Source organism: Zootermopsis nevadensis, unplaced genomic scaffold (assembly GCF_977971745.1).
Source record: "Zootermopsis nevadensis isolate Lab colony 2312 unplaced genomic scaffold, Znev_1.0 Znev_ptg000075l, whole genome shotgun sequence".
NCBI classification, from domain to species: Eukaryota; Metazoa; Arthropoda; class Insecta; order Blattodea; family Termopsidae; genus Zootermopsis; species Zootermopsis nevadensis.
The window spans coordinates 994,966-1,015,393 of record NW_028259206.1 but is presented as its reverse complement, the minus strand read 5'-3'; positions in this window follow the sequence as shown (position 1 = coordinate 1,015,393).

Here is a 20,428-nt window from a genome sequence, read left to right as displayed (position 1 = left end):
AAAATTGAAATGTCTCTATCCTCCAAACCCTTGGACATACATTGACATGACTCTGACATGACGATGACAAATACGTTCCCTCAAAGTGACATACGTTTTGTCTCTCACATTCCTACAGATCGGCAGATATTTGCCTTTTCAAAAATTGACTTTCGAATAATCTCGAAGAAATTAAAATTACTCTATCCTCCAAACCCTTGGACATACATTGACGTGACTCTGAGATGACGTTGACATATACGTTCCCTCAAAGTGACATAAGTTTTGTTTCTCAGATTCCTACAGATCGGGAGATATTTGCCTTTTCAAAAATTGACTTTCGAAAAATCTCGAAAAATTAAAATGTCTCTATCCAACAAACCCTTGAACATACATTGAAGTGACTCTGACATGGTATTGACATATACGTTCCCTCAAAGTGACATAAGTTTTGTCTCTCAGATTCCTACACATCGGGAGATATTTGCCTTTTCCTATATCGACTTTCGAATAATCCCGAAAAATTAAAATGTCTCTATCCACCAAACCCTTTGACATACATTGACGTGACTCTGACATGATGTTGACATATACGTTCCCTCAAAGTGACATAAGTTTTGTCTCTCAGATTCCTACAGATCGGGAGATATTTGCTTTTTCAAAAATTGACTTTCGAATAATCTCGAAAAATTAAAATGTCTCTATCCTCCAAACCCTTGGACATACATTGACGAGACTCTGACAGGAAGTTTACATATACGTTCCCTGAAAGTGACATTGTTTTGTCTCTCAGATTCCTACAGATCGGGAGATATTTGCCTTTAAATATTGACATTCGAATAATCTCTAAAAATTTAAATATCTCTATCCTCCAAACACTTGGACATACATTGACGTGACTCTGACAGGAAGTTGACATATACGTTCCCTCAAAGCGAAATAAGATTTGTTTCTCAGATTCCTACAGATCTTGAGATATTTGCCTTTTCAAAAATTGACTTTCGAATAATCTCGAAAAATTAAAATGTTTCTATCCTCCCAGCCCTTATACATACATTGACGTGACTCTGACATGAGGTTGACATATACGTTCCCTCAACGTGACATAATTTTTGTCTCTCAGATTCCTACAGATCGGGAGATATTTGCCTTTTCAAAAATTGACTTTCGAATATTCTCGTAAAATTAAAATGTTTCTATCCTCCAAACCGTTGGACATACATTGACGTGACTCTGACATGAAGTTGACATATACGTTCCCTCAAAGTGACATAAGATTTGTCTATCAGATTAATACAGATCGGGAGATATTTGCATTTTCAAAAATTGACTTTCGAATAATCTCGAAACATTAAGATATCTTTATCCTCCAAACCCTTCGACTTACATTGACGAGACTCTGACATGAAGTTGACATATACGTTCCCTTAAAGTGACATAAGTTTTGTCTCTCAGATTACTACAGATCGGGAGATATTTGAATTTTCAAAAAATTACTTTCGAATAATCTCGAAAAATTAAAATGTCTCTATCCTCCAAACCCTTGGACATACATCGACGTGACTCAGACACGATATTGACATACACGTTCCCTCAAAGTGACATAAGTTTCTGTCTCTCAGATTCCTACAGATCGGGATATATTTGCCTTTTCAAAAATTGACTTTCGAATAATCTCGAAAAATTGAAATGACTCTATCCTCCAAACCCTTAGTCATACATTGACGTGAATCTGACATGAAGTTGACATATGCTTTCCCTGAAAGTGACATAAGTTTTGTCTCTCAGATTCCTACAGATCGAGAGATATTTGCCGTTTAAAAATTGACTTTCGAAAAATCTCGAAAAATTTAAATGTCTCTATCATCCAAACCCTTGGACATACATTGACGTGACTCTGACATCACGTTGACATATACGTTCCCTCAAAGTGACATAAGTTTTGTCATTCAGATTCCTACAGATCGGGAGATATTTGCCTTTTCAAAAATTGACTTTCGAATAATCTCGAAAAATTAAAATGTCTCTATCTTCCAAACCCTTTTACATACATTGACGCGACTCTGACATGAAGTTGACATATACGTTCCCTAAAAGTGACATAAGTTTTGTCTCTCAGATTCCTGCAGATCGGGAGATATTTTGCCTTTTCATAAATTGACTTTCGAATAATTTTGAAAAATTAAAATGTCTCTATCCTCCAAACCCTTGGACATACATTGACGTGACTCTGACATCACGTTGACATATACGTTCCCTCAAAGTGACATAAGGTTTGTCTCTCAGATTCCTACAGATCGGGAGATATTTGCCTTTTCAAAAATTGACTTTCGAATAATCTTGAAAAATTAAAATGTATCTATCCTCCAAACCCTTGGACATACATCGACGTGACTCAGACACGATATTGACATACACGTTCCCTCAAAGTGACATAAGTTTCTGTCTCTCAGATTCCTACAGATCGGGATATATTTGCCTTTTCAAAAATTGACTTTCGAATAATCTCGAAAAATTGAAATGTCTCTATCCTCCAAACCCTTAGACATATACATTGACGTGACTCTGACATGACGATGACAAATACGTTCCCTCAAAGTGACATACGTTTTGTCTCTCAGATTCCTACAGATCGGCAGATATTTGCCTTTTCAAAAATTCACTTTCGAATAATCTCGAAGAAATTAAAATGACTCTATCCTCCAAACCATTAGTCATACATTGACGTGAATCTGACATGAAGTTGACATATGCTTTCCCTGAAAGTGACATAAGTTTTGTCATTCAGATTCCTACAGATCGGGAGATATTTGCCTTTACAAAAATTGACTTTCGAATAATCTCGAAAAATTAAAATGTCTCTATCTTCCAAACCCTTTTACATACATTGACGTGACTCTGACATGACTATGACAAATACGTTCCCTCAAAGTGACATAAGTGTTGTCTCTCAGATTCCTACAGATCGAGAGATATTTGCCGTTTAAAAATTGACTTTCGAAAAATCTCCAAAAATTTAAATGTCTCTATCCTCCGAACCCTTTGGCATACATTGACGTGACTCTGACATGCCGATGATATATACGTTCCCTCAAAGTGACATAAGGTTTGTCTCTCAGATTCCTACAGATCGGGAGATATTTTCCTTTTCAAAAATTGACTTTCGAATAATCTCGAAAAATTAAAATGTCTCTATCCTCCAAACCGTTGGACATACATTGACGCGACTCTCACATGAAGTTGACATATACGTTCCCTCAAAGTGACATAAGTTTTGTCTCTCAGATTCCTGCAGATCGGGAGATATTTTGCCTTTTCAAAAATTGACTTTCGAATAATCTTGAAAAATTTAAATGTCTCTGTCCTTCAAACCCTTGGACATACATTGACGTGACACTGACATCACGTTGACATATACGTTCCCTCAAAGTGACATAAGTTTTGTCTCTCAGATTATCTACAGATAGGGAGATATTTGCCGTTTCAAAAATTGACTTTCGAATAATCTCGAAAAATTTAAATGTCTCTATCCTCCAAACCCTTTTACATACATTGACGTGACTCAGACATGATATTGACATATACGTTCCCTCAAAGTGACATAAGTTTTGTCTCTCAGATTCCTACAGATCGGGAGATATTTGCCTTTTCAAAAATTGACTTTCGAATAATCTCGAAAAATTGAAATGTCTCTATCCTCCAAACCCTTGGACATACATTGACAAGACTCTGACATGAAGTTGACATATACGTTCCCTCATAGCGACTTAAGTTTTGTCTTGCAGATTCCTACAGATCGAGAGATATTTGCCGTTTAAAAATTGACTTTCGAAAAATCTCCAAAAATTTAAATGTCTCTATCCTCCGAACCCTTTGGCATACATTGACGTGACTCTGACATGCCGATGATATATACGTTCCCTCAAAGTGACATACGTTTTGTCTCTCAGATTCCTACAGATCGGCAGATATTTGCCTTTTCAAAAATTGACTTTCGAATAATCTCGAAGAAATTAAAATGTCTCTATCCTCCAAACCCTTGGACATACATTGACGAGACTCTGACAGGAAGTTTACATATACGTTCCCTGAAAGTGACATTGTTTTGTCTCTCAGATTCCTACAGATCGGGAGATATTTGCCTTTAAATATTGACATTCGAATAATCTCTAAAAATTTAAATATCTCTATCCTCCAAACACTTGGACATACATTGACGTGACTCTGACAGGAAGTTGACATATACGTTCCCTCAAAGCGAAATAAGATTTGTTTCTCAGATTCCTACAGATCTTGAGATATTTGCCTTTTCAAAAATTGACTTTCGAATAATCTCGAAAAATTAAAATGTTTCTATCCTCCCAGCCCTTATACATACATTGACGTGACTCTGACATGAGGTTGACATATACGTTCCCTCAACGTGACATAATTTTTGTCTCTCAGATTCCTACAGATCGGGAGATATTTGCCTTTTCAAAAATTGACTTTCGAATATTCTCGTAAAATTAAAATGTTTCTATCCTCCAAACCGTTGGACATACATTGACGTGACTCTGACATGAAGTTGACATATACGTTCCCTCAAAGTGACATAAGATTTGTCTATCAGATTAATACAGATCGGGAGATATTTGCATTTTCAAAAATTGACTTTCGAATAATCTCGAAACATTAAGATATCTTTATCCTCCAAACCCTTCGACTTACATTGACGAGACTCTGACATGAAGTTGACATATACGTTCCCTTAAAGTGACATAAGTTTTGTCTCTCAGATTCCTACAGATCGGGAGATATTTGCCTTTCCAAAAATTGACTTTCAAATAATCTCGAAAAATTTAAATGTCTCTATCCTCCAAACCCTTGGACATACATTGACAAGACTCTGACATGAAGTTGACATATACGTTCCCTCATAGCGACTTAAGTTTTGTCTTGCAGATTCCTACAGATCGGGAGATATTTGCCTTTTAAAAATTGACTTTCGAATAATCTCGGAAAATTCAAATGTTTCTATCCTCCGAACCCTTGGTCATACATTGACGTGACTCTGACATGAAGTTGACATACACGTTCCCTCAAAGTGACATAAGGCTTGTGTCTCAGATTCCCACAGATCGGGAGATATTTGAATTTTCAAAAATTGACTTTCGAATAATCTTGAAAAATTAAAATGTCTCTATCCTCCAAACCCTTGGACATACATTGACGTGACTCTGACATGAAGTTGACATATACGTTCCCTCAACGTGACATAAGTTTTGTCTCTCAGATTCCTACAGATGGGGAGATAATTGCCTTTTCATAAATTGACATTTGAATAATCTCGAAAAATTCAAATATCTCTATCCTCCAAACCCTTGGACATACATTGACGTGACTCTGACATGAAGTTGACATATACGTTCCCTCAAAGTGACATAAGTTTTGTATCTCAGATTCCTACAGATCGGGAGTTATTTGCCTTTTTAAAAATTGACTTTCGAATAATCTCGAAAAATTAAAATGTCTCTATCCTCCAAACCCTTGGACATACATTGACCTGACTCTGACATGTAGTTAACATACACGTTCCATCAAGGAGACATATGGTTTGTCTCTCAGATTCCTACAGATCGGGAGATATTTGCCTTTAAAAAATTGACTTTGGAATAATCTCGAGAAATTAAAATGTCTGTAACCTCCAAACCCTTGAACATACATTGACGTGACTCTGACATGAAGTTGACATATACGTTCCCTCAAAGTGACATAAGGTTTGTCTTTCAGATTCCTACAGATCGGGAGATATTTGCCTTTTCAAAAATTGACCTTCGAATAATCTCGAAAAATTAAAATGTCTCTATCCTCCAAACCCTTGGACATACATTGACAAGACTCTGACATGAAGTTGAAATATACGTTCCCTCAAATTGACATAAGTTTTGTCTCTCAGATTCCTACAGATCGGAAGATATTTGCCCTTTCAAAAATTGACTTTCGAATAATCTCGAAAAATTAAAATATCTCTATCCTCCAAACCCTTAGACATACATTGACGTGACTCTAACATGAAGTTGACATACACGTTCCCTCAAAGTGACAGAAGTTTTGTCTCTGAGATTCCTACAGATCGGGAGATATTTGCCTTTTCAAAAATTGATTTTCGAATAATCTCGAAAAATTCAAATGAGTCTATACTACAAAGCCTTGGACTTACATTGACGTGGTTCTGACATGAAGTTGACATTTACGTTCCCTCATAGTGACTTAAGTTTTGTCTCGCAGATTCCTACAGATCGGGAGATATTTGCCTTTTAAAAATTCACTTTCGAATAATTTCGAAAAATTGAAATGTCTGTATCCTCCAAACTCTTGGACATACATTTACGTGAATCTGACTTGAAGTTGACATATACGTTCCCTCAAAGTGACATAAGTTTTGTCTCTCAGATTCCTACAGATCGGAAGATATTTGCCCTTTCAAAAATTGACTTTCGAATAATCTCGAAAAATTCAAATGTGTCTATCCTCCAAACCCTTAGACATTCATTGACGTGACTCTAACATGAAGTTGACATACACGTTCCCTCAAAGTGACTTAAGGTTTGTGTCTCAGATTCCTACAGATCGGGAGATATTTGAATTTTCAAAAATTGACTTTCGAATAATCTCGAAAAATTAAAATGTCTCTATCCTCCAAACCCTTAGAAATACATTAACAACACTCTAACATGAAGTTGACATACACGTTCCCTCAAAGTGACATAAGGTTTGTGTCTCAGATTCCTGCAGATCGGGAGATATTTGCCTTTTCAAATATTGATTTTCGAATAATCTCGAGAAATACAAATGTTTCTATCCTCCAAACCCTTGGACATACATTTACGTGACTCTGACATGAAGTTGACATATACGTTACCTCAAATTGACATAAGTTTTGTCTCTCAGATTCCTACAGATCGGAATATATTTGCCCTTTCAAAAATTGACTTTCGAATAATCTCGAAAAATTAAAATGTCTCTATCCTCGAAACCCTTTTACATACATTCACGTGACTCTGACATGAAGTTGACATACACGTTCCATCACGGTGACATAAGGGTTGTCTCTCAGATTCCTACAGATCGGGAGATATTTGCCTTTTCAAAAATTGACTTTCGAATAATCTTGAAAAATTAAAATGTCTCTATCCTCCAAACCCTTGGACATACATTGACGTGACTCTGACATGGTATTGACATATACGTTCCCTCAAAGTGACATAAGTTTTGTCTCTCAGATTCCTTCACATCGGGAGATATTTCCCTTTTCATATATCGACTTTCGAATAATCCCGAAAAATTGAAATGTCTCTATCCACCAAACCCTTTGACATACATTGACGTGACTCTGACATGATGTTGACATATACGTTCCCTCAAAGTGACATAAGTTTTGTCTCTCAGATTCCTACAGATCGGGATATATTTGCCTTTTAAAAATTGACTTTCGAATAATCTCGAAAAATTGAAATGTCTCTATCCTCCAAACCCTTTGACATACATTGACGTGACTCTGACATGACGATGACAAATACGTTCCCTCAAAGTGACATGCGTTTTGTCTCACAGATTCCTACAGATCGGCAGATATTTGCCTTTTCAAAAATTGTCTTTCGAATAATCTCGAAGAAATTAAAATGACTCTATCCTCCAAACCCTTGGCCATACATTGACGTGACTCTGACATGAAGTTGACATATGCGTTCCCTGAAAGTGACATAGGTTTTGTCATTCAGATTCCTACAGATCGGGAGATATTTGCCTTTTCAAAAATTGACTTTCGTATAATCTCGAAAAATTAAAATGTCTCTATCTTCCAAACCCTTTTACATACATTGACGTGACTCTGACATGACTATGACAAATACGTTCCCTCAAAGTGACATAAGTGTTGTCTCTCAGATTCCTACAGATCGAGAGATATTTGCCTTTTAAAAATTGACTTTCGAAAAATCTCGAAAAATTTAAATGTCTCTATCCTCCGAACCCTTAGACATACATTGACGTGACTCTGACATGCCGATGATATATACGTTCCCTCAAAGAGACATAAGGTTTGTCTCTCAGATTCCTACAGATCGGGAGATATTTTCCTTTTCAAAAATTGACTTTCGAATAATCTCGAGAAATTAAAATGTCTCTATCCTCCAAACCGTTGGACATACATTGACGCGACTCTGACATGAAGTTGACATATACGTTCCCTCAAAGTGACATAAGTTTTATCTCTCAGATTCCTGCAGATCGGGAGATATTTTGCCTTTTCAAAAATTGACTTTCGAATAATCTTGAAAAATTAAAATGTCTCTATCCTTCAAACCCTTGGACATACATTGACGTGACTCTGACATCACGTTGACATATACGTTCCCTCAAAGTGACATAAGTTTTGTCTCTCAGATTCCTACAGATAGGGATATATTTGCCGTTTCAAAAATTGACTTTCGAATAATCTCGAAAAATTTAAATGTCTCTATCCTCCAAACCCTTGTACATACATTGATGTGACTAAGACATGATATTGACATATACGTTCCCTCAAAGTGACATAAGTTTTGTCTCTCAGATTCCTACAGATCGGGAGATATTTGCCTTTTCAAAAATTGACTTTCGAATAATCTCGAAAAATTGAAATGTCTCTATCCTCCAAACCCTTGGACATACATTGACATGACTCTGACATGACGATGACAAATACGTTCCCTCAAAGTGACATACGTTTTGTCTCTCACATTCCTACAGATCGGCAGATATTTGCCTTTTCAAAAATTGACTTTCGAATAATCTCGAAGAAATTAAAATTACTCTATCCTCCAAACCCTTGGACATACATTGACGTGACTCTGAGATGACGTTGACATATACGTTCCCTCAAAGTGACATAAGTTTTGTTTCTCAGATTCCTACAGATCGGGAGATATTTGCCTTTTCAAAAATTGACTTTCGAAAAATCTCGAAAAATTAAAATGTCTCTATCCAACAAACCCTTGAACATACATTGAAGTGACTCTGACATGGTATTGACATATACGTTCCCTCAAAGTGACATAAGTTTTGTCTCTCAGATTCCTACACATCGGGAGATATTTGCCTTTTCCTATATCGACTTTCGAATAATCCCGAAAAATTAAAATGTCTCTATCCACCAAACCCTTTGACATACATTGACGTGACTCTGACATGATGTTGACATATACGTTCCCTCAAAGTGACATAAGTTTTGTCTCTCAGATTCCTACAGATCGGGAGATATTTGCTTTTTCAAAAATTGACTTTCGAATAATCTCGAAAAATTAAAATGTCTCTATCCTCCAAACCCTTGGACATACATTGACGAGACTCTGACAGGAAGTTTACATATACGTTCCCTGAAAGTGACATTGTTTTGTCTCTCAGATTCCTACAGATCGGGAGATATTTGCCTTTAAATATTGACATTCGAATAATCTCTAAAAATTTAAATATCTCTATCCTCCAAACACTTGGACATACATTGACGTGACTCTGACAGGAAGTTGACATATACGTTCCCTCAAAGCGAAATAAGATTTGTTTCTCAGATTCCTACAGATCTTGAGATATTTGCCTTTTCAAAAATTGACTTTCGAATAATCTCGAAAAATTAAAATGTTTCTATCCTCCCAGCCCTTATACATACATTGACGTGACTCTGACATGAGGTTGACATATACGTTCCCTCAACGTGACATAATTTTTGTCTCTCAGATTCCTACAGATCGGGAGATATTTGCCTTTTCAAAAATTGACTTTCGAATATTCTCGTAAAATTAAAATGTTTCTATCCTCCAAACCGTTGGACATACATTGACGTGACTCTGACATGAAGTTGACATATACGTTCCCTCAAAGTGACATAAGATTTGTCTATCAGATTAATACAGATCGGGAGATATTTGCATTTTCAAAAATTGACTTTCGAATAATCTCGAAACATTAAGATATCTTTATCCTCCAAACCCTTCGACTTACATTGACGAGACTCTGACATGAAGTTGACATATACGTTCCCTTAAAGTGACATAAGTTTTGTCTCTCAGATTCCTACAGATCGGGAGATATTTGAATTTTCAAAAAATTACTTTCGAATAATCTCGAAAAATTAAAATGTCTCTATCCTCCAAACCCTTGGACATACATCGACGTGACTCAGACACGATATTGACATACACGTTCCCTCAAAGTGACATAAGTTTCTGTCTCTCAGATTCCTACAGATCGGGATATATTTGCCTTTTCAAAAATTGACTTTCGAATAATCTCGAAAAATTGAAATGACTCTATCCTCCAAACCCTTAGTCATACATTGACGTGAATCTGACATGAAGTTGACATATGCTTTCCCTGAAAGTGACATAAGTTTTGTCATTCAGATTCCTACAGATCGGGAGATATTTGCCTTTTCAAAAATTGACTTTCGAATAATCTCGAAAAATTAAAATGTCTCTATCTTCCAAACCCTTTTACATACATTGACGTGACTCTGACATGACTATGACAAATACGTTCCCCCAAAGTGACATAAGTGTTGTCTCTCAGATTCCTACAGATCGAGAGATATTTGCCGTTTAAAAATTGACTTTCGAAAAATCTCGAAAAATTTAAATGTCTCTATCATCCAAACCCTTGGACATACATTGACGTGACTCTGACATCACGTTGACATATACGTTCCCTCAAAGTGACATAAGTTTTGTCATTCAGATTCCTACAGATCGGGAGATATTTGCCTTTTCAAAAATTGACTTTCGAATAATCTCGAAAAATTAAAATGTCTCTATCTTCCAAACCCTTTTACATACATTGACGCGACTCTGACATGAAGTTGACATATACGTTCCCTAAAAGTGACATAAGTTTTGTCTCTCAGATTCCTGCAGATCGGGAGATATTTTGCCTTTTCATAAATTGACTTTCGAATAATTTTGAAAAATTAAAATGTCTCTATCCTCCAAACCCTTGGACATACATTGACGTGACTCTGACATCACGTTGACATATACGTTCCCTCAAAGTGACATAAGGTTTGTCTCTCAGATTCCTACAGATCGGGAGATATTTGCCTTTTCAAAAATTGACTTTCGAATAATCTTGAAAAATTAAAATGTCTCTATCCTCCAAACCCTTGGACATACATCGACGTGACTCAGACACGATATTGACATACACGTTCCCTCAAAGTGACATAAGTTTCTGTCTCTCAGATTCCTACAGATCGGGATATATTTGCCTTTTCAAAAATTGACTTTCGAATAATCTCGAAAAATTGAAATGTCTCTATCCTCCAAACCCTTAGACATATACATTGACGTGACTCTGACATGACGATGACAAATACGTTCCCTCAAAGTGACATACGTTTTGTCTCTCAGATTCCTACAGATCGGCAGATATTTGCCTTTTCAAAAATTCACTTTCGAATAATCTCGAAGAAATTAAAATGACTCTATCCTCCAAACCCTTAGTCATACATTGACGTGAATCTGACATGAAGTTGACATATGCTTTCCCTGAAAGTGACATAAGTTTTGTCATTCAGATTCCTACAGATCGGGAGATATTTGCCTTTACAAAAATTGACTTTCGAATAATCTCGAAAAATTAAAATGTCTCTATCTTCCAAACCCTTTTACATACATTGACGTGACTCTGACATGACTATGACAAATACGTTCCCTCAAAGTGACATAAGTGTTGTCTCTCAGATTCCTACAGATCGAGAGATATTTGCCGTTTAAAAATTGACTTTCGAAAAATCTCCAAAAATTTAAATGTCTCTATCCTCCGAACCCTTTGGCATACATTGACGTGACTCTGACATGCCGATGATATATACGTTCCCTCAAAGTGACATAAGGTTTGTCTCTCAGATTCCTACAGATCGGGAGATATTTTCCTTTTCAAAAATTGACTTTCGAATAATCTCGAAAAATTAAAATGTCTCTATCCTCCAAACCGTTGGACATACATTGACGCGACTCTCACATGAAGTTGACATATACGTTCCCTCAAAGTGACATAAGTTTTGTCTCTCAGATTCCTGCAGATCGGGAGATATTTTGCCTTTTCAAAAATTGACTTTCGAATAATCTTGAAAAATTTAAATGTCTCTATCCTTCAAACCCTTGGACATACATTGACGTGACACTGACATCACGTTGACATATACGTTCCCTCAAAGTGACATAAGTTTTGTCTCTCAGATTATCTACAGATAGGGAGATATTTGCCGTTTCAAAAATTGACTTTCGAATAATCTCGAAAAATTTAAATGTCTCTATCCTCCAAACCCTTTTACATACATTGACGTGACTCAGACATGATATTGACATATACGTTCCCTCAAAGTGACATAAGTTTTGTCTCTCAGATTCCTACAGATCGGGAGATATTTGCCTTTTCAAAAATTGACTTTCGAATAATCTCGAAAAATTGAAATGTCTCTATCCTCCAAACCCTTGGACATACATTGATGTGACTTCTACATGACGATGACAAATACGTTCCCTCAAAGTGACATACGTTTTGTCTCTCAGATTCCTACAGATCGGCAGATATTTGCCTTTTCAAAAATTGACTTTCGAATAATCTCGAAGAAATTAAAATGTCTCTATCCTCCAAACCCTTGGACATACATTGACGAGACTCTGACAGGAAGTTTACATATACGTTCCCTGAAAGTGACATTGTTTTGTCTCTCAGATTCCTACAGATCGGGAGATATTTGCCTTTAAATATTGACATTCGAATAATCTCTAAAAATTTAAATATCTCTATCCTCCAAACACTTGGACATACATTGACGTGACTCTGACAGGAAGTTGACATATACGTTCCCTCAAAGCGAAATAAGATTTGTTTCTCAGATTCCTACAGATCTTGAGATATTTGCCTTTTCAAAAATTGACTTTCGAATAATCTCGAAAAATTAAAATGTTTCTATCCTCCCAGCCCTTATACATACATTGACGTGACTCTGACATGAGGTTGACATATACGTTCCCTCAACGTGACATAATTTTTGTCTCTCAGATTCCTACAGATCGGGAGATATTTGCCTTTTCAAAAATTGACTTTCGAATATTCTCGTAAAATTAAAATGTTTCTATCCTCCAAACCGTTGGACATACATTGACGTGACTCTGACATGAAGTTGACATATACGTTCCCTCAAAGTGACATAAGATTTGTCTATCAGATTAATACAGATCGGGAGATATTTGCATTTTCAAAAATTGACTTTCGAATAATCTCGAAACATTAAGATATCTTTATCCTCCAAACCCTTCGACTTACATTGACGAGACTCTGACATGAAGTTGACATATACGTTCCCTTAAAGTGACATAAGTTTTGTCTCTCAGATTCCTACAGATCGGGAGATATTTGAATTTTCAAAAAATTACTTTCGAATAATCTCGAAAAATTAAAATGTCTCTATCCTCCAAACCCTTGGACATACATCGACGTGACTCAGACACGATATTGACATACACGTTCCCTCAAAGTGACATAAGTTTCTGTCTCTCAGATTCCTACAGATCGGGATATATTTGCCTTTTCAAAAATTGACTTTCGAATAATCTCGAAAAATTGAAATGACTCTATCCTCCAAACCCTTAGTCATACATTGACGTGAATCTGACATGAAGTTGACATATGCTTTCCCTGAAAGTGACATAAGTTTTGTCATTCAGATTCCTACAGATCGGGAGATATTTGCCTTTTCAAAAATTGACTTTCGAATAATCTCGAAAAATTAAAATGTCTCTATCTTCCAAACCCTTTTACATACATTGACGTGACTCTGACATGACTATGACAAATACGTTCCCCCAAAGTGACATAAGTGTTGTCTCTCAGATTCCTACAGATCGAGAGATATTTGCCGTTTAAAAATTGACTTTCGAAAAATCTCGAAAAATTTAAATGTCTCTATCATCCAAACCCTTGGACATACATTGACGTGACTCTGACATCACGTTGACATATACGTTCCCTCAAAGTGACATAAGTTTTGTCATTCAGATTCCTACAGATCGGGAGATATTTGCCTTTTCAAAAATTGACTTTCGAATAATCTCGAAAAATTAAAATGTCTCTATCTTCCAAACCCTTTTACATACATTGACGCGACTCTGACATGAAGTTGACATATACGTTCCCTAAAAGTGACATAAGTTTTGTCTCTCAGATTCCTGCAGATCGGGAGATATTTTGCCTTTTCATAAATTGACTTTCGAATAATTTTGAAAAATTAAAATGTCTCTATCCTCCAAACCCTTGGACATACATTGACGTGACTCTGACATCACGTTGACATATACGTTCCCTCAAAGTGACATAAGGTTTGTCTCTCAGATTCCTACAGATCGGGAGATATTTGCCTTTTCAAAAATTGACTTTCGAATAATCTTGAAAAATTTAAATGTCTCTATCCTCCAAACCCTTGGACATACATCGACGTGACTCAGACACGATATTGACATACACGTTCCCTCAAAGTGACATAAGTTTCTGTCTCTCAGATTCCTACAGATCGGGATATATTTGCCTTTTCAAAAATTGACTTTCGAATAATCTCGAAAAAGTGAAATGTCTCTATCCTCCAAACCCTTAGACATATACATTGACGTGACTCTGACATGACGATGACAAATACGTTCCCTCAAAGTGACATACGTTTTGTCTCTCAGATTCCTACAGATCGGCAGATATTTGCCTTTTCAAAAATTCACTTTCGAATAATCTCGAAGAAATTAAAATGACTCTATCCTCCAAACCCTTAGTCATACATTGACGTGAATCTGACATGAAGTTGACATATGCTTTCCCTGAAAGTGACATAAGTTTTGTCATTCAGATTCCTACAGATCGGGAGATATTTGCCTTTACAAAAATTGACTTTCGAATAATCTCGAAAAATTAAAATGTCTCTATCTTCCAAACCCTTTTACATACATTGACGTGACTCTGACATGACTATGACAAATACGTTCCCTCAAAGTGACATAAGTGTTGTCTCTCAGATTCCTACAGATCGAGAGATATTTGCCGTTTAAAAATTGACTTTCGAAAAATCTCCAAAAATTTAAATGTCTCTATCCTCCGAACCCTTTGGCATACATTGACGTGACTCTGACATGCCGATGATATGTACGTTCCCTCAAAGTGACATAAGGTTTGTCTCTCAGATTCCTACAGATCGGGAGATATTTTCCTTTTCAAAAATTGACTTTCGAATAATCTCGAAAAATTAAAATGTCTCTATCCTCCAAACCGTTGGACATACATTGACGCGACTCTCACATGAAGTTGACATATACGTTCCCTCAAAGTGACATAAGTTTTGTCTCTCAGATTCCTGCAGATCGGGAGATATTTTGCCTTTTCAAAAATTGACTTTCGAATAATCTTGAAAAATTTAAATGTCTCTATCCTTCAAACCCTTGGACATACATTGACGTGACACTGACATCACGTTGACATATACGTTCCCTCAAAGTGACATAAGTTTTGTCTCTCAGATTATCTACAGATAGGGAGATATTTGCCGTTTCAAAAATTGACTTTCGAATAATCTCGAAAAATTTAAATGTCTCTATCCTCCAAACCCTTTTACATACATTGACGTGACTCAGACATGATATTGACATATACGTTCCCTCAAAGTGACATAAGTTTTGTCTCTCAGATTCCTACAGATCGGGAGATATTTGCCTTTTCAAAAATTGACTTTCGAATAATCTCGAAAAATTGAAATGTCTCTATCCTCCAAACCCTTGGACATACATTGATGTGACTCTGACATGACGATGACAAATACGTTCCCTCAAAGTGACATACGTTTTGTCTCTCAGATTCCTACAGATCGGCAGATATTTGCCTTTTCAAAAATTGACTTTCGAATAATCTCGAAGAAATTAAAATGTCTCTATCCTCCAAACCCTTGGACATACATTTACGTGACTCTGAGATGACGTTGACATATACGTTCCCTCAAAGTGACATAAGTTTTGTCTTTCAGATTCCTACAGATCGGGAGATATTTGCCTTTTCAAAAATTGACTTTCGAATAATCTCGAAAAATTAAAATGTCTCTATCCTCCAAACCCTTGGACATACATTGAAGTGACTCTGACATGAAGTTGACATATACTTTCCCTCAAAGTGACATAAGTTTTGTCTCTCAGATTCCTACACATCGGGAGATATTTGCCTTTTCATATATCGACTTTCGAATAATCCCGAAAAATTAAAATGTCTCTATCCACCAAACCCTTCGACATACATTGACGTGACTCTGACATGATGTTGACACATACGTTCCCTCAAAGTGACTTAAGTTTTGTCTCTCAGATTCCTACAGATCGGGAGATATTTGCCTTTTCAAAAATTGACTTTCGAATAATCTCGAAAAATTTAAATGTCTCTATCCTAAAAACCCTTGGACAAACATTGACGAGACTCTGACAGGAAGTATACATATACGTTCCCTGAAAGTGACATAAGTTTTGTCTCTCAGATTCCTACAGATCGGGAGATATTTGCCTTTAAATATTGACATTCGAATAATCTCTAAAAATTTAAATATCTCTATCCTCCAAACCCTTGGACATACATTGACGTGACTCTGACAGGAAGTTGACATATACGTTCCCTCAAAGCGAAATAAGATTTGTTTCTCAGATTCCTACAGATCTTGAGATATTTGCCTTTTCAAAAATTGACTTTCGAATAATCTCGAAAAATTAAAATGTCTCTATCCTCCCAGCCCTTGGACATACATTGACGCGACTCTGACATGAAGTTGACATATACGTTCCCTAATAGTGACATAAGTTTTGTCTCTCAGATACCTGCAGATCGGGAGATATTTTGCCTTTTCAAAAATTGACTTTCGAATAATCTTGAAAAATTAAAATGTCTCTATCCTCCAAACCCTTGGACATACATTGACGTGACTCTGACATCACGTTGACATATACGTTCCCTCAAAGTGACATAAGGTTTGTCTCTCAGATTCCTACAGATCGGGAGATATTTGCCTTTTCAAAAATTGACTTTCGAATAATCTCGAAAAATTTAAATGTCTCTATCCTCCAAACCGTTGGACATACATTGACGCGAATCTGACATGAAGTTGAGATATACGTTCCCTCAAAGTGACATAAGTTTTGTCTCTCAGATTCCTGCAGATCGGGAGATATTTTGCCTTTTCAAAAATTGACTTTCGAATAATCTTGAAAAATTGAAATGTCTCTATCCTTCAAACCCTTGGACATACATTGACGTGAGTCTGACATCACGTTGACATATACGTTCCCTCAAAGTGACATAAGTTTTGTCTCTCAGATTCCTACAGATAGGGAGATATTTGCCTTTTCAAAAATTGACTTTCGAATAATCTCGAAAAATTGAAATGTCTCTATCCTCCAAACCCTTGGACATACATTGACGTGACTCTGACATGACGATGACAAATACGTTCCCTCAAAGTGACATACGTTTTGTCTCTCAGATTCCTACAGATCGGCAGATATTTGCCTTTTCAAAAATTGACTTTCGAATAATCTCGAAGAAATTAAAATTACTCTATCCTCCAAACCCTTGGACATACATTGACGTGACTCTGAGATGACGTTGACATATACGTTCCCTCAAAGTGACATAAGTTTTGTCTCTCAGATTCCTACAGATCGGGAGATATTTGCCTTTTCAAAAATTGACTTTCTAATAATCTCGAAAAATTAAAATGTCTCTATCCACCAAACCCTTGGACATACATTGAAGTGACTCTGACATGGTATTGACATATACGTTCCCTCAAAGTGACATAAGTTTTGTATCTCAGATTCCTACACATCGGGAGATATTTGCCTTTTCATATATCGACTTTCGAATAATCTTGAAAAATTAAAATTACTCTATCCTCCAAACCCTTTGACATACATTGACGTGACTCTGACATGAAGTTGACATATACGTTCCCTCAAAGTGACATAAGATTTGTCTTCAGATTAATACAGATCGGGAGATATTTGCATTTTCAAAAATTGACTTTCGAATAATCTCGAAACATTAAGATGTCTTTATCCTTTAAACCCTTCGACTTACATTGACGAGACTCTGACATGAAGTTGACATATACGTTCCCTAAAGTGACATAAGTTTTGTCTCTCAGATTCCTACAGATCGGGAGATATTTGCCTTTTCAAAAAATTACTTTCGAATAATCTCGAAAAATTAAAATGTCTCTATTCTCCAAACCCTTGGACATACATCGACGTGACTCAGACATGATATTGACATACACGTTCCCTCAAAGTGACATAAGTTTCTGTCTCTCAGATTCCTACACATCGGGATATATTTGCCTTTTCAAAAATTGACTTTCGAATAATCTCTAAAAATTTAAATATCTCTATCCTCCAAACACTTGGACATACATTGACGTGACTCTGACAGGAAGTTGACATATACGTTCCCTCAAAGCGAAATAAGATTTGTTTCTCAGATTCCTACAGATCTTGAGATATTTGCCTTTTCAAAAATTGACTTTCGAATAATCTCGAAAAATTAAAATGTTTCTATCCTCCCAGCCCTTGGACATACATTGACGTGACTCTGACATGAGGTTGACATATACGTTCCCTCAACGTGACATAATTTTTGTCTCTCAGATTCCTACAGATCGGGAGATATTTGCCTTTTCAAAAATTGACTTTCGAATATTCTCGTAAAATTAAAATGTTTCTATCCTCCAAACCGTTGGACATACATTGACGTGACTCTGACATGAAGTTGACATATACGTTCCCTCAAAGTGACATAAGATTTGTCTATCAGATTAATACAGATCGGGAGATATTTGCATTTTCAAAAATTGACTTTCGAATAATCTCGAAACATTAAGATATCTTTATCCTCCAAACCCTTCGACTTACATTGACGAGACTCTGACATGAAGTTGACATATACGTTCCCTTAAAGTGACATAAGTTTTGTCTCTCAGATTCCTACAGATCGGGAGATATTTGAATTTTCAAAAAATTACTTTCGAATAATCTCGAAAAATTAAAATGTCTCTATCCTCCAAACCCTTGGACATACATCGACGTGACTCAGACACGATATTGACATACACGTTCCCTCAAAGTGACATAAGTTTCTGTCTCTCAGATTCCTACACATCGGGATATATTTGCCTTTTCAAAAATTGACTTTCGAATAATCTCGAAAAATTGAAATGTCTCTATCCTCCAAACCCTTTGACATACATTGACGTGACTCTGACATGACGATGACAAATACGTTCCCTCAAAGTGACATACGTTTTGTCTCTCAGATTCCTACAGATCGGCAGATATATGCCTTTTCAAAAATTGACTTTCGAATAATCTCGAAGAAATTAAAATGACTCTATCCTCCAAACCCTTGGTCATACATTGACGTGAATCTGACATGAAGTTGACATATGCTTTCCCTGAAAGTGACATAAGTTTTGTCATTCAGATTCCTACAGATCGGGAGATATTTGCCTTTTCAAAAATTGACTTTCGAATAATCTCGAAAAATTAAAATGTCTCTATCTTCCAAACCCTTTTACATACATTGACGTGACTCTGACATGACTATGACAAATACGTTCCCTCAAAGTGACATAAGTGTTGTCTCTCAGATTCCTACAGATCGGGAGATATTTTCCTTTTCAAAAATTGACTTTCGAATAATCTCGAAAAATTTAAATGTCTCTATCCTCCAAACCGTTGGACATACATTGACGCGACTCTGACATGAAGTTGACATATACGTTCCCTCAAAGTGACATAAGTTTTGTCTCTCAGATTCCAACAGATCGGGAGATATTTGCCTTTAAATATTGACATTCGAATAATCTCTAAAAATTTAAATATCTCTATCCTCCAAACCCTTGGACATACATTGACGTGACTCTGACAGGAAGTTGACATATACGTTCCCTCAAAGCGAAATAAGATTTGTTTCTCAGATTCCTACAGATCTTGAGATATTTGCCTTTTCAAAAATTGACTTTCGAATAATCTCGAAAAATTAAAATGTCTCTATCCTCCCAGCCCTTGGACATACATTGACGCGACTCTGACATGAAGTTGACATATACGTTCCCTAATAGTGACATAAGTTTTGTCTCTCAGATACCTGCAGATCGGGAGATATTTTGCCTTTTCAAAAATTGACTTTCGAATAATCTTGAAAAATTAAAATGTCTCTATCCTCCAAACCCTTGGACATACATTGACGTGACTCTGACATCACGTTGACATATACGTTCCCTCAAAGTGACATAAGGTTTGTCTCTCAGATTCCTACAGATCGGGAGATATTTGCCTTTTCAAAAATTGACTTTCGAATAATCTCGAAA